At 37.7% G+C, this 13,586-nt stretch overlaps 1 long non-coding RNA gene across 1 annotated transcript; it reads right to left on the minus strand.

Moving 5' to 3' along the window:
* Positions 1–2,680: 2,680 nt before the first annotated feature.
* LOC121975005 lies at positions 2,681–3,840 on the minus strand. The gene is made up of 3 exons (XR_006110187.1): positions 3,386–3,840; positions 3,036–3,278; positions 2,681–2,745 (listed from the first exon to the last, which is right to left on the minus strand). It is a non-coding gene; the product is annotated as an uncharacterized LOC121975005 (long non-coding RNA).
* Positions 3,841–13,586: the final 9,746 nt, after the last annotated feature.

The raw sequence follows: 13,586 nt of genomic DNA on the forward strand, positions 1-13,586 counted from the left end.
CTTGAATTATATTAGGATCACATATTTCTCTCTTACTCCTCTTCCTATGAGGTACCAACTTTAGCCACATTGGAGTATCAATAAGAGTATCACTGTAGTCACAACAACTTCTATCACATCCTTTCCTAGTTATGTCTAGTAGTAACTAGTTCAAGAAGAGGATCCATTATAGGCTGGTTGGTGGAGGCCTTCTCTTTTTTATAATTTCAAGTAATTTTTTAACCCTTTCATTTGATTGCATGTTCTCCATTATTTGCTCCTTGATTCAGTTCATATGAACAATGCAGTTATAACATTCAGTCAGTGCTGAAAATGACGGTTGGCGTTGGTGATCACCTACCATTTCATTTAGTTGCATGTTCTTCATTATTAGCTCCAGTTATGACATTCACCAGTGTTTAAATGGTGGTAGGCGGTGGTTAAATTTTTTTAAATTATTTTTTATACATAATATTATAAATAGTCATTATTCTTTATGTAATATATATGTAATTAAATGATGTTTATGTATAAATAAGCTTCATACAATATAATACAATGTATATAAGGTGCACATGAATATATAAATGCAACTAACAAGATAATTAATAAAGATTATCACCATATTAATAGTAAAAAAGTAATATCATTACTTTCAAAGGCTTAAGCTTAAAATTCAAAGTATAAATCCAACATGACAACAAGCCAATAAGAAGTAGGCTAAACATAACTAATATTCTAAATCATCTATACATGCATTATCAACTACATCCATAATCCTCTTATCATCGGACTTAAAATCAACATCTTCATTCTCCTTCGATGTATCTAAATTATCAACAAATTCTCTAATAGGGATGTTCCTTGCACTCGTACTTGGTTGTAGCAATTCATCCGCTCCTGAGGTCTCCGCCACCATTCTCCAAGTAAGTTCCAAACCCAGCTCGATCTCATCTTCATCACCACCATCAACAAACTAACCTTTAGCTTTACTAGCTTGGGAGGATAGAAGCAAATTTCCACCTATTTCTCTTTTACTTTTCATCTTTATAAGATTGACATTGAATTTAACATATACAAGATCTTTCAATCTTGATGTCTCAAGTGTATTTCTCTTCTTATTATGTATCTAAACAATTAGAAAATTATTTAAAACTAAAAAAAAATGATAGATAACATAATTTCTGAATTACTACTTACCCCTTCAAATTGAATCTAATTTCTTTTACACCCCGAACTACCTGTTAGAGAAGTCTCATTGCCATTTTGTAAGTTTAGAGTGTCACGATCATGATTGGACCACCATCTAACTTACAAAAGTAAAGAGACAAAGAAATACAACAACCAAGTCTTATCCTATTAGATGGGGTCGACTACATATATCCTTCTTAGCCATTAGGCTCTATCCCCTTGATATAGCACAAGCGGAGATTGAGGGTTGGGTGGTTTGGGAAGTAGAAATTTGAAATGAAGTGGTAAAGGGATTGTAGAAACTTAGGTATCACACCTAAGGGTTCCTAGGCATTACACTATAGGGAGATTGTATACAAAAATGTAGAAACTTAGGTATCACACTTAAGGGTTCCTAGGCATCACACCATAGGGAGATTGTATCACACAATCAAAGAGAACTCTCAAAATTTTGATATCTATTCCATATTCCAGCATTACAATAGTACACATATTTCTACTAGGACTCACAAAGAACTCAAGCAACATAAATGCTAGTATATAGACTCCTTGAAAACATAAAATACTCATAAAGACAATAGGAAACTTAAAAGACTCACACATAGGAAACTTAAAAGATTCATAAATATGCTATAATTATCCAAACATGGCAAATTAAAGCATATTGGAATTGGTGGTTATTTAATGCTCACTTTTGACTTCAATCCTTTGGAATTGATGAACTTCATAGTACTTTCCAAGTAGGTTTATCATCTTCCAAGACATGTCAAATTAATAGTGGAGTATTCGAATCTTTATTTTTGCTGTTATAGACTTTTAATGGAGTCACTTGTCTCCATCGTCCCTATTATATTATCATGTATATTTAAATAAATTTTATCTTATTTTATTGTTACTAACTAAGTTTTAATAGAGACAATCCAGAGGAAGGATCCCTGCCGGCTACCACGCTGCGTCACACTACCCATGAGCGGACCAACGGAGCCAAACAGAGCAAATCTGTCTGTCGGCTACCACGCTGCGTCCCACTACCCAATAGTGGACCAACGGAGCCTAACAGAGCATAAATGCCACACACCCTGCCTGATATACCACTAACTCATGAGTGATTGTGTGTGCAGATCCATGTAACTGACGATGTGTTCAACAATAATGGAGCTGTCAATCGCTCAGCATGCAATCATGCAAGATGGTGCATGACACTAAGCAAGGAAATATCCTAATCCTATCCATCTCTATATAATGTGTACCAAAAGGTATATGGATCAAATAGAATATCCTAGGTACACAGGTCAAGTACGGTAGAATAAATCTAGGTCCTGAACATAATAAGGCATGGTATGTCATTACCTTAAAGACATAAATAATCAAAGGAACATGAATGCAAAAACAAAAAATAAATACAACATGCTCAGGTAATAGATAATGACATACCGATGGAAAAATGAACATAAAATTACTACTCGTTAAATATTACTAAGCACATATCAAAATAGATAAGTCAAGGTACCCGCCTTAAATAGAAGATCCAATCGAACCAATCTGACGTCAAGAAGTCCGTCTTGAATCAGAGTCCTGTGTCAAACAATATATATATATAAGCTTTTATTTAGCTAAAATTTCAAATGAATAGCTAAATTAAATCCTCAAGGCTAAATTAGGGTAAAACCCTAATCAACATAACCATAAGCCAACCTAATTTAAATCTAACGATTAATTAGGGTTAATTGCCTTAACCCTAATCATTCCATTAGATTAATGCTAAACCTAATCATACCACATGTTCTAATCTAAATTCAATTATCCCTAATTCAATACATAAACCTAATTCATCAACATCATGTATCAAAATTACTACATCATACCTCAAGCTCAACCAAAAAGATTACTGCCGGAAGGAGGTCCTGCCAAAACCAAGGTGAGCTGCTGGATCAAAGAGCAACCCACAGCACACAATTTCAAATCCACAGGACACAATATCTCTATCTCACATGCTGTGCTTGTTGATCCACAGCACTCAACCTCACCTTACAGCCCTCATCCATTGATCCACAACCAAGGATCGTTGCTGCTGGAACCCAAGAAAGCCCACCGAACAACCCTTCCTACTGGAATCCATCATTGAACGGAACAAGATGAGAGCAAGCAAGAAGATCACTGATCAGATCAAAAATAGAAACCAAGAACTCAAATCACAACTCGATAAATCACCTACCTTAAGGACCTCTGCTAGGCACGGATCGCAACAAGAACGCGATGGATCTAGGGCACGGCGATGACGGCTTCGGCAGTGTCGCGAGAAGAAGGGCTCGGCACTGCTTGCTCCTGTCCGAAACCAACCCGAGCAGAGACGCGCCGGCGAGAGACCAAAACTAGGGCACGACACAAGAGGAAGGATGACACCGACTCGATCCGGTGGTCGGCAGTGCCGCAAAGGGAAGAAGGGAGAGCGGCAGTGGCGTCGGGGCTGGCTAGGGCACGGAAGAAGGGGAAGAGGAAATGGGAAGGACTCGAAGCTTCCGCCGGCGGTTTTGTACGCGAGGGGAGGAGAGGAAGCGCCTTCGGTTTGAGGGAGGCGATCGGTTGGCGCCGCGCAGAGGAGAGGAGGAAGGGATCGGGAGGAGAGGGGTTCGGGTGCGAAACGGAAGAAAAAAAAAAAGAAAAAGGAAAAGAAATATAAAACTTTTCCTTATTCAATGGGTGAGCTAAATAGTTTTTTCGAGGGTTAATATTTATTCTTGTAATTTATATCATATAATTTTCGAAAAAATTTCAAAAAATTTTTAAAAATTTCTGAAAATTCATTTATAATTATATTTCTTTTTTGGTATTTTACAAAAATAAAACAAAATGGAAAGGGAAAAATATGAACCTTGGTTTTTAAATAGAAAGAGTGGGTTTGGTTTACGATGTTTCATTTTTATTTTCTGAAAATATTAATTATTTTTTTAGAAAATGGACATGAAAAATATAAATCAAATACCATTTTTCTGAAATACATATTTTTAAAAAACGTGCAAATCAAACGCGCCCAGATTTCTCTCATATTGAAAACAGATTTTCTTTTATCATGATAAAATCATCCACTTAAAATATATATTCAATTTAAATTTTAAAAAATTATAAAAATTCTTTTAAAAAATTTATAAGATTACTCTTTTAATAACACTTATTATTTAATTATCGTATCTTATATTTGATATTAGAGTCATATTTTTTGATCTTGGGACCTCCCTCGTCAATATAAAAGGGGGCATAAAGTGGAAATCTTTTCTTGTTGCGCTTGCTTTCCTAGGTTAGGATCTTACCTAAATACTAGAGGGGAGTGAAATAACACATCTTTTATTATTTTTTTTCTATTAGAGTTATTATAAATAACTCTTACCAATTTTGTAAGATAATCACAATAAAAATAATATGAGTAGTCATATAAGAAAAATAAAGCAAGGAATCCAATTCGATATAAAGCCTCGAGTCTCGTGACACTCCTCTTAGTGCTTCCCTAATAAGCTAGCAAGTGAACGAAGATGGATGTGTGCAACTAATGATTGAAGAGGTTGCCTTGACTGGGGATGACAATGGGTCAGATTTAAGTCAGATTTCATATCCTCCATTTCTATCCCTATTTATTATATTCATCTTCATCCTCATCCTCATCCTCATCCTCATACCTATCGAAGGATTGTATATTCATACCCTATCCAAATACCTTATTACCACCTATAATTATTTTTTAAAAAAAAAATTGAATTATCTCGATGAAGGTACGTATATTTACCAAATTCTTAATCAAACAATATGAAAAAAGATTAAACATAAAAAATTAAAAGATTAAATATAAAAAAAATTAGCTATATATATAATTTAACCAGATATTTGGATTATGTATGAGTATAATTCTACCAGATCATCTCCATACCCAAACAAGGTAAGTCGGGTATGATCTCTTCCTCCTGATAAACTTTTTAAATTCGTTAAATTATTAACAAAAGATTGCTGCAAATTAGAAAAAAAAAATAAAAATTTAAAAGTAATACTAGCTAAATCTTGCCCTCTAGAAGATTTAGACAAATCAAAATTAGAAAATAAAAAATTAAAATTAGAAAATAATAATTTGAAAAATGCAAATAGATAGTCTAAAAAATCATGCATGATCAAATAAAATATATTTTAGAAAATACAACAATTTAAATTGGTATTTTCGATATCATAAGGGACATATTAGAAATATTTCTAAGAAAAATGTCCCTAAGAAATTCCTAGTCAATCCAGTAGGTTGGAACCTATATTGGGTTCCCAAGTCCTGTCTGACTTGAACTTGAACTAATTAGATTTAGAGCTTTTAGTAAGAAAATTAGACATTAAAATTTTTTTAGGCTTTGTCTAAGGAAGTGGTTGTTGCTCAAATAACCAAAAAGGCCTAGTGCCTTGCCACGACCTGGAAGCTAAAATATTGAAATAAAAGCATTAAGGTGGAAATTTAATAATGCTTTAAAAAGTTGTTAAACATTTTTTTAAAAAAATTTCAAATTTTTTTCTTAGAAATTTTCTTTATGCGTAAAACTTTTACTTAAAAGTTAAAAGTCTTTATGAAATTAGAAATTTATGCTTAAATCTTTACTTAGAAAATTTTTCAAAAATATTTTTTTTGCAAAATTTCTTAAGTCAGAATTTTTTAAAAAAAAATCTCTTACTTAAAGTTTTTTTTAACTTAAAACATTTTTGCTAAAAAATATTACAAATTCTCTAACTTAGAATTTATTCAACTTAGAATCTTTGTTAGGAAAGTTAGAAATTTTTTTAACTCTTAGACTTTTTTGAAACCCCATTTTTTATGTAATCAAAGGGGGAGAAGGAAAAATATAAGTTTAGGGGGAGGTAGACCAAAATTTAAATTTTCTATCTTTTTGTACTTTATTGCAAAATTAGTTAGTTTATTTTTTATGTCATTTTCCCTAACTTAACTTGGGTTGCTCATATTAAAGAGGGGGAGATTGTTGGAACCCAAGGTTGTTTTAGTGTGATCAACAAGTTAAGTTAGGTCATGTGTGTTTTTAACCTTGTGTCTAAGTGTGTAGGAGCTTAGGAGCACAAGTAGTCGAGCAGAAGACGCAGCTAGCGAGAAGGACGGCACGCGGTGCATCCGAGGGACGAGGCGCTGTGGAAGAGTACATCGACCGACGAGAAGGAAGCGTGCGGTGGTTCCGAGGGATGAGAAGTCGGAGCGAAAGACTGCTCGAGGAGCAAGAGACGCAGCTAGCGAGAAGGTCGGCACGGGGTGCGACCGAGGGATGAAGACCGCGGATGAGTACGCTGGCGGACGAGAAGGAAGCACGCAGCGATTTCGAGGGACGAGAAGCCGGAGTGGAAGCCTGCTCGAGAAGACCGGAAGTTGGGTTCGGGTGAGCCCTATTCCGGATGATAGAGATCACCCAAGCGAGCGAAAGACTCGGTCTAAGGAGAATGGAGCCAGAGCAGAAGACTCGGGCTTAAAAAAGTCAACAGGTTGACTTTCCTAACCGGGGTGCCCGTAACCGTCCGGGGCGCCCGGAACCCTTCCAGGCGCTCGGAGTTGACTTTTTGACCAGATCGCGTCAATCGCAATCAAACGTTGGGGGATAAAATTTTATTCCCCCAGGGCCCCTGACCAAGGCTATAAATACATCCTTGGTCCAGAAGCTTTTCAACAACTCAAGCAATTCACTTCCAACACTTGTACGCTTAGTTTCTAGTTAGCTTCTTTATTTCTGCTATTCATCGTTGTAAGAGGCTTCTCCGCCTGAAGGAGTTTTTAGTGCGATCATCTTCCTTAGATTAACAACCTTCCCGGTTGTAACCAAGTCAAATCTGGTGCCTCTTCTTTTTGTTATTTTCTGCTTAGCTAATTTATGGAAGTGTTAGTCTAAGAAAGTTCGAGAAAGGTTTTGCGTTTAATTTTTCAGGCTATTCAACCCCCCATCTAGCCGGTCGCCGTAATCCAACAGTATGAACATCTGTTTTGAAATATTTTGAAATAAGAATCACTTTGGTCAAATGTTTGCATTTTATATTTATATATATGTCAATGCAGTTGTCCATTTAATTTATATTGTAGATAACATGGTGTGTGGTGCCACACAGAAGATCATGTTATCGGTTCCTTATAAATTATAAATAGTAACTCACAACCAAGATGGATTGGGATAAACTATTGGAACGGTTATAGTGTAATTTGGTATGTACACCATGTGTGTATTGAGCAGGACCATTTGAGGTTGTTCGATTTATACTGACTACATAAAAGAACATAACCTCTGTTATTATGGATGTACATCCTCTTAATCTCTATATAATAACAAACACGTATACTTAGTATTTAATTCTTTAACTTATCAATGGGTAAGATTTATTCGTTAAATCAATAAGCCCGATGAGTTGGGAGATAGTATTATTTATATGGTGTGTTGTTGATTATAGAAGGAATCTGTATCCTAATTATTTAGGTTGATGATGTCCCCTTGAGGAACTCATAAAGATTATCATGTAAACCCTGTAGGTGGACTTAGTCCGGCATGATAATAAAGTTGAGTGATACTACTCTTGGAATCATATGTTAATTAATTGGGTTGTCAGTAACTCAATTAATTAATGAACATACGATATCTTAAACACGGAAAGATTAACGCACTCATGATAAGAAGGAGTCTATATTGTAATATGAGATTGGTGCGGTAATAATAACCCTTTAGTGGTATATGTTACTATTGATGGATTTGGGTTGGGTGTTCGGGCCGAACACAGGAAGCCCAAGCCCATCAGGAGGCCTAAACCAATTCCTCCTCTAGGTCCCTGTTGTAGCTTCTATATAAAGCCTCGCATCCACCCATCCATAACTTGGTTTGATTTAACTTGGTTTAGGCCAGCAACAAAGTTATAGAAAGGGAGATTTTTTCTTAACAGAATTCTGTTATTTTTCTTTCTTTGTAACCGACGGCAAGCCTATAAAAAGGAGTAGGTGGTGGCTCCTAAAACCTAATTTTCTCTCTTCTCCTCCTTGTGACTGGTGCCCCTCCCTTTCCTCCTCACCTAGGGCTGGCACCCCTCCCCTCCTCTTTGTTTAGGGTCGGCGCCCCTCCCCTTCTCCCTTGCTCAGAGCCGGCGGCCCCTCTCCTTGCTAAGGTTGGCGACCCCCTCCTTGCTAAGGTCTGCGTCCACCTATTCTACTCCTTGGTGGGTGGTGACTTGGAGAAGAGGAAGAAGAAGAGAAGGTGCCTCATCCTAAGAGCTCCTTTTGTAGTCGGCGGTTTGGAAACCGAGAAGAGAAGGAGTGTGGTTTTATCTTGGTAGATCATCACCCACACGACGTCCAAGAAGAGGAGAGGAATATGGTAGAAGATCAAGAGGTCTTTAGCTACGAAGAAAGATACAACTAGTTCTTAATTCCGCTGCGTAATTAGTTAGTTTTCTTTGTATCATTTTTTGGAATACCAGCACAAGAGGCCAGCGATCTTATACTTCAATCAAGGTGTACTTTGATAATTCAAGAACTTGCTTGATTGATCAAACACATGTCTGATCAAACATGCGGGTTGCTAGGAATAGTTTTGTACTTGTACAATTTTTGTACAGGGAAATTTAAACAGAACGGAATTCCAGCGCCTTAAAGTGGTATCAAAGTGAGTTTTCTGCCTCTGTGTGATTGGTTTTCAGTTAAATTATGCACTACTCATACATAAATTTAGACCGGATAATAGTAGAATGTGCAAGAAAGATTAACTCTATGGTTGTAGACGTCCAAAGTCCAACTATTATGACTTTGTGTGTTTGTGTGTGATTTGAACCCTCGGGCATGTCGAGGTTGTTGTGTATGCATGATTGTAATAATTAAATACGGTTGATTACCGTATTATTATTATTATTATTATTATTTTTACATTCTGTTTGATTTAAATTACATGTAAATTCCTTTGTGGAATATATGATCGATAAATGTAAATTTTATTCCTTTTGTTGCAGCTTGTATCCTTGCTATGCGTGGTGCTATTTTGAGGACCGGAGGCGCGGCGGAGAAGGAAGCGAGATAGACGCGACGACTTGATCCATTGGCGGCATATTGGAGGGCGGCAATCCATTGGCGACATATTGGAGGACAACGTTGGATGAAGCCATAATAGTTGTAAATTTTATTTTCATATTTATTGCATTTATATGTTATTTTATGTGTTATGATGTGTGTTGTGTTGTGTGTGCATGTTAAAATTCCTCAATTTAAATAACTAAGTAGGAGAGAAATTATTTAAATAAATTTCACGGCCTCTATTACTGGTTTGTAAGTGATGCATTCAAACTTGCGCATTGGCTTTAAGTGCCTTCCTCCATATCAGATGAGTTTGTTTGTGGATCACTAGATCAAACTTCCTCTATAGATGATTATAGGAAATTAGTTAGGTATGTGTGATCTTCTCCATCTGAAGGGGAACAATCCTAATTAATGGACTAAGTATCAAATAAATGTATATACTTAGGCGCATTAATAGTATCCTCCCTATCGGAGTCACTACTATTATTTGTGTGACCGAAGATGAATCAACTATTAATTTTATTTGTCATAAAGTTAGATTGACAAGATAATAAAATTAATGGGTAAAACCTCCTCTTACAAATGTTTGAATTAATATATGTCCACACTATCATGACATACGAAATTCACGGTGTTTTGAGGTGTTGGTGAATTTAAATTATATTGTTTAAAGAATCAATATTATTTTAAATTCTAAAGTTTTGACCAAATATTTTATTTTGTGATTTTCAGGATTTCAAAATGGCTTTCAATCCTCTTGCTGCTATTTTAAAAGAAAACGAACTTACTGGTCCAAATTATATTGATTGGAAACGAAACTTGGATATTGTCTTAACTGCTGAAGAATGTAAGTTCGTACTTCTTGAGGTCTGTCCTAGCATGCTTGATAAGGATTCTAGTGAAGAGGAGATAGAGAGACATAGGAGATGAGTCAAGATAGATGAGATGGCGCGGTGTTACATTTTAGCTTCTATGTCAAATGTACTGCAACATCAGCATCAGACTCTACCCACTACCTATGACATGATACTCAATCTCAAGGAACTCTTCGGACACCAGAATCAGGCTGCCAAGCAAGAGGTCATGAGAAACTTAATGACGACCACCATGACTGAGGGGCCGCCCATAAGGGATCATATCCTCAAGATGATGGCTCATTTGAATGAGATGGAAGTCCTTGTAGCTGAAATCGATGGGGAAACCCAGGTCGATATCATTCTCCAAACGCTGCCCAAGAGTTTTGAGCAGTTCTGCCTGAACTACAATATGAACAAAAGGGTTTATTCGTTGGCGGAACTTCTGACAGAACTCCAAGTGGCAGAAGGGCTATTTTGTCAAAGTTCTCAAGTTCACATTGCTGAAAATGTTTCTACTTCTAAGCTGAAAGGCAGAAAGAAGAAGAAGAAACAAGTTGGTTCGGCAAAGAAAGTGATTCGACCTCTAGGGACTTGGTCGCAGGCAGGTGTGAAGAAGCCGAAAGGCAAGTGCTTCACATACAAGTAGTCTGGACATTGGAAGGTGGACTGCCCTCGCAGAAAGGAGAACAATAAATGTATATCTTATTCATTAGTTGTTGAAACATGTTTAGTTATGTTATCTACCAGCACTTAGTGTGTAGATACGAGAGTCACTGATCATGTCTACATTGCAGGGGTTCCAGGAAACCAAACGACTACATGAAGGGGAGATCACCGTCTACATGGGTAATGCTACGAGAGTGACGGCTATTGCAGTGGGAGATGTTTATTTATCTTTTGATAGGAATAAAACTTTGATTTTGAAAAATTATCTTTACGTACCATGTTTAGAAAGAACTTGATTTTAGTTTCTAAATTATTTATGGATGGATATTCTATTTCTTTTGATGACAAAGTGGTTATCAAGAAAAATAGGATGATTATCTGTTCTGGTGCATTGGTTCGTAATTTGTATACTCTTAATCCAATAACTCCAACGATGCAACAAATGGAAATTAATAACATATCTTCTAATTCTAATAAGAGAAAGCAACCTTCGGTAATGAACCAAACATATCTTTGGCATATAGGGTTGGGTCATATTAACTTGAGTAGGATTCAAAGGTTAATAGCCGATGGACCTTTCGGTTCATTGGTAGTGAAAAACTTTCTGACCTGTGAGTCTTGCTTGGAAGGAAAAATGATCAAGAGACGTTTTAAGGCAAAGGGGTCTAGAGCCAAAGAAGTGTTGGAATTTGTTCTTTCTGATTTGTGTGGGCCTATGACTATCCAGGCAAGAGATGATTTTGAATATTTTATCTCTTTCATAGATGACTATTCGAGATATGGGTATATTTACTTGATGCGCCGTAAGTCTGAGTGCTTGGATAAGTTCAAAGAGTACAAGGCTGATGTGGAGAAACATCATGGTAAAAGTATCAAGACACTATGGTCTGATCGTGGTGGAGAGTACCTCTTAGGAGAGTTTAGGAGTTACTTATCAGAGGCCGGGATTCAATCCCAATTGTCTGCACCTGGTACATCCCAACAGAATGGTGTGGCGGAATGAAGGAATATGACTCTTATAGAAATGGTTAGATCAATGATGAGTTATTCAGAATTACCAAATTCATTTTGGGGATATGCTCTAGAAACGACGGCGTACATTCTGAACTTGGTGTTGGGAAGCATCCGACGATCGAACCCAAGTTTTGATAATGACAAAGGATTCAAAGTTAAGTTGCTTTATGATCTAACAGTTTGAATGAGCTTGCAGGAAAGTCCTAAGTGTACTTAGGCAAAAGTCCTAGCTGCGGTTAGGCAGGAGGAAAACCTTAGGGGGTGGTAACCCTAGGTTATAAGGGGTGGTAACCCTATGTGGAAAGTCTTGGCGGGTCGAGGGCTTCAGGCAAAAGTCCTACGGGGTGGTAACCCTAGGTGAAAAGTCCTGGTGTCGTGAACCAGGTGGAAGACTGGGCGGGTGGGGGAGCGGGCGTCCAGCAGAAAGTCCGGAAGCATCAAGCGCTGAGCAAAAGTCACGAGTGCTATTCACTCCCCTCTAGCACAATCTCGATCCAACAATTGGTATCAGAGCGGGGTAGCTTTGATTTGGTGCAACCACTAATCAAGAAATTTTTTTCGTGGTGCTTTCAATTTTTCGGAGTCAATTTGAATTAGTATAGTTGCTACATTCCAATTCTTTAACTATTCGAATCGTTTTTGCTCGAAGTCGGTGCAACACCACTCGAGTTCATTTTTATTATTTTCATACTGCACTGCTAATCCAGGATCAAGTCCTGGGACATTGTTTCTCTTGTCTTTTCCAGTGCTAGATCTAAATGGCTTTCCAAGAAGACTTTAGCACTGTTCGCCCCCCGCTCTTCTCCGGAGACGATTTCAGATATTGGAAGGGTCGAATAGAGGCGTATCTCCAGACTCATTTTGAAGTCTGGATGCTTGTCAAAATCGGGCTCCAACTACCGATTGATGCCACTGGCAAGCCACTACTGTATGAGGACTGGGAATCGACACTCATGAAAAAGGTAGAGCCCAACGGAAAGGCAACCCGCACCCTCCAATGCAGATTAACGAAGGAGGAGCTGAACTGCGTCGGCCCTTTTTCAAGCGCTAAGGAATTGTGGGAGAAGATGATCGAGCTGCACCAAGGAACCTTTGATACCAAGGTCAGTAAATGGGATTTATTATTCAATAAATTGTATAATATTAAGTTGCAAGAAGGCGAGACGGCTACCCAACTACACGCCCGGATACAAGACCTACTCAACGGTCTACACGCAATTGGATAGAAGGTAGAGAATTGGGATATTTTGAGGTATGCCTTAAGCGCTTTTCCAAGGAACACCTTGTGGGCATCCATGGTAGATGCTTACAAGGTTTCTAAGGACCTTTCTTCCATAAAATTAGATGAGTTATTTGCCGAGTTTGAATTACATGAACAGGTTAACTCACGTCCGGCCGAGAAAGGTTTGGCTTTGGTTGCAGGTACAGGTAGAGCGCGCGAGACTAAATCAAAGCACAGAACCAAACCAGAGTCAGAAGAAGAAGAATCAGTTTCGGACGACGACGACGAAATCACAACCGAGCTCGTCAACCTGGTGAAGAAATTATACAGAAAAAAGAAAGGGTTCAACAAAAAGGATATCAGAAAAGTCATCCAGTCCAAAGAAGCCCAACCAAGCTCAAAGGTGAAATTCGAGGTAACGTGCTATGGATGCAATCAGAAGGGGCACATCAAGGCGAACTGTCCAAACCAAAAGGATCCGAAGACATCGAGAAGGAAGAAGGCCCTAAAGGTAACCTGGGACGAGTCATCCTCAGAAGAGTCCGACGATGAAGAACTCGAACAGACGAGTTTTCTCGCGTTGACAGCCCGGGACTAC

This window comes from Zingiber officinale, chromosome 4B (genome assembly GCF_018446385.1).
Source record: "Zingiber officinale cultivar Zhangliang chromosome 4B, Zo_v1.1, whole genome shotgun sequence".
In the NCBI taxonomy this organism is placed as follows: Eukaryota; Viridiplantae; Streptophyta; class Magnoliopsida; order Zingiberales; family Zingiberaceae; genus Zingiber; species Zingiber officinale.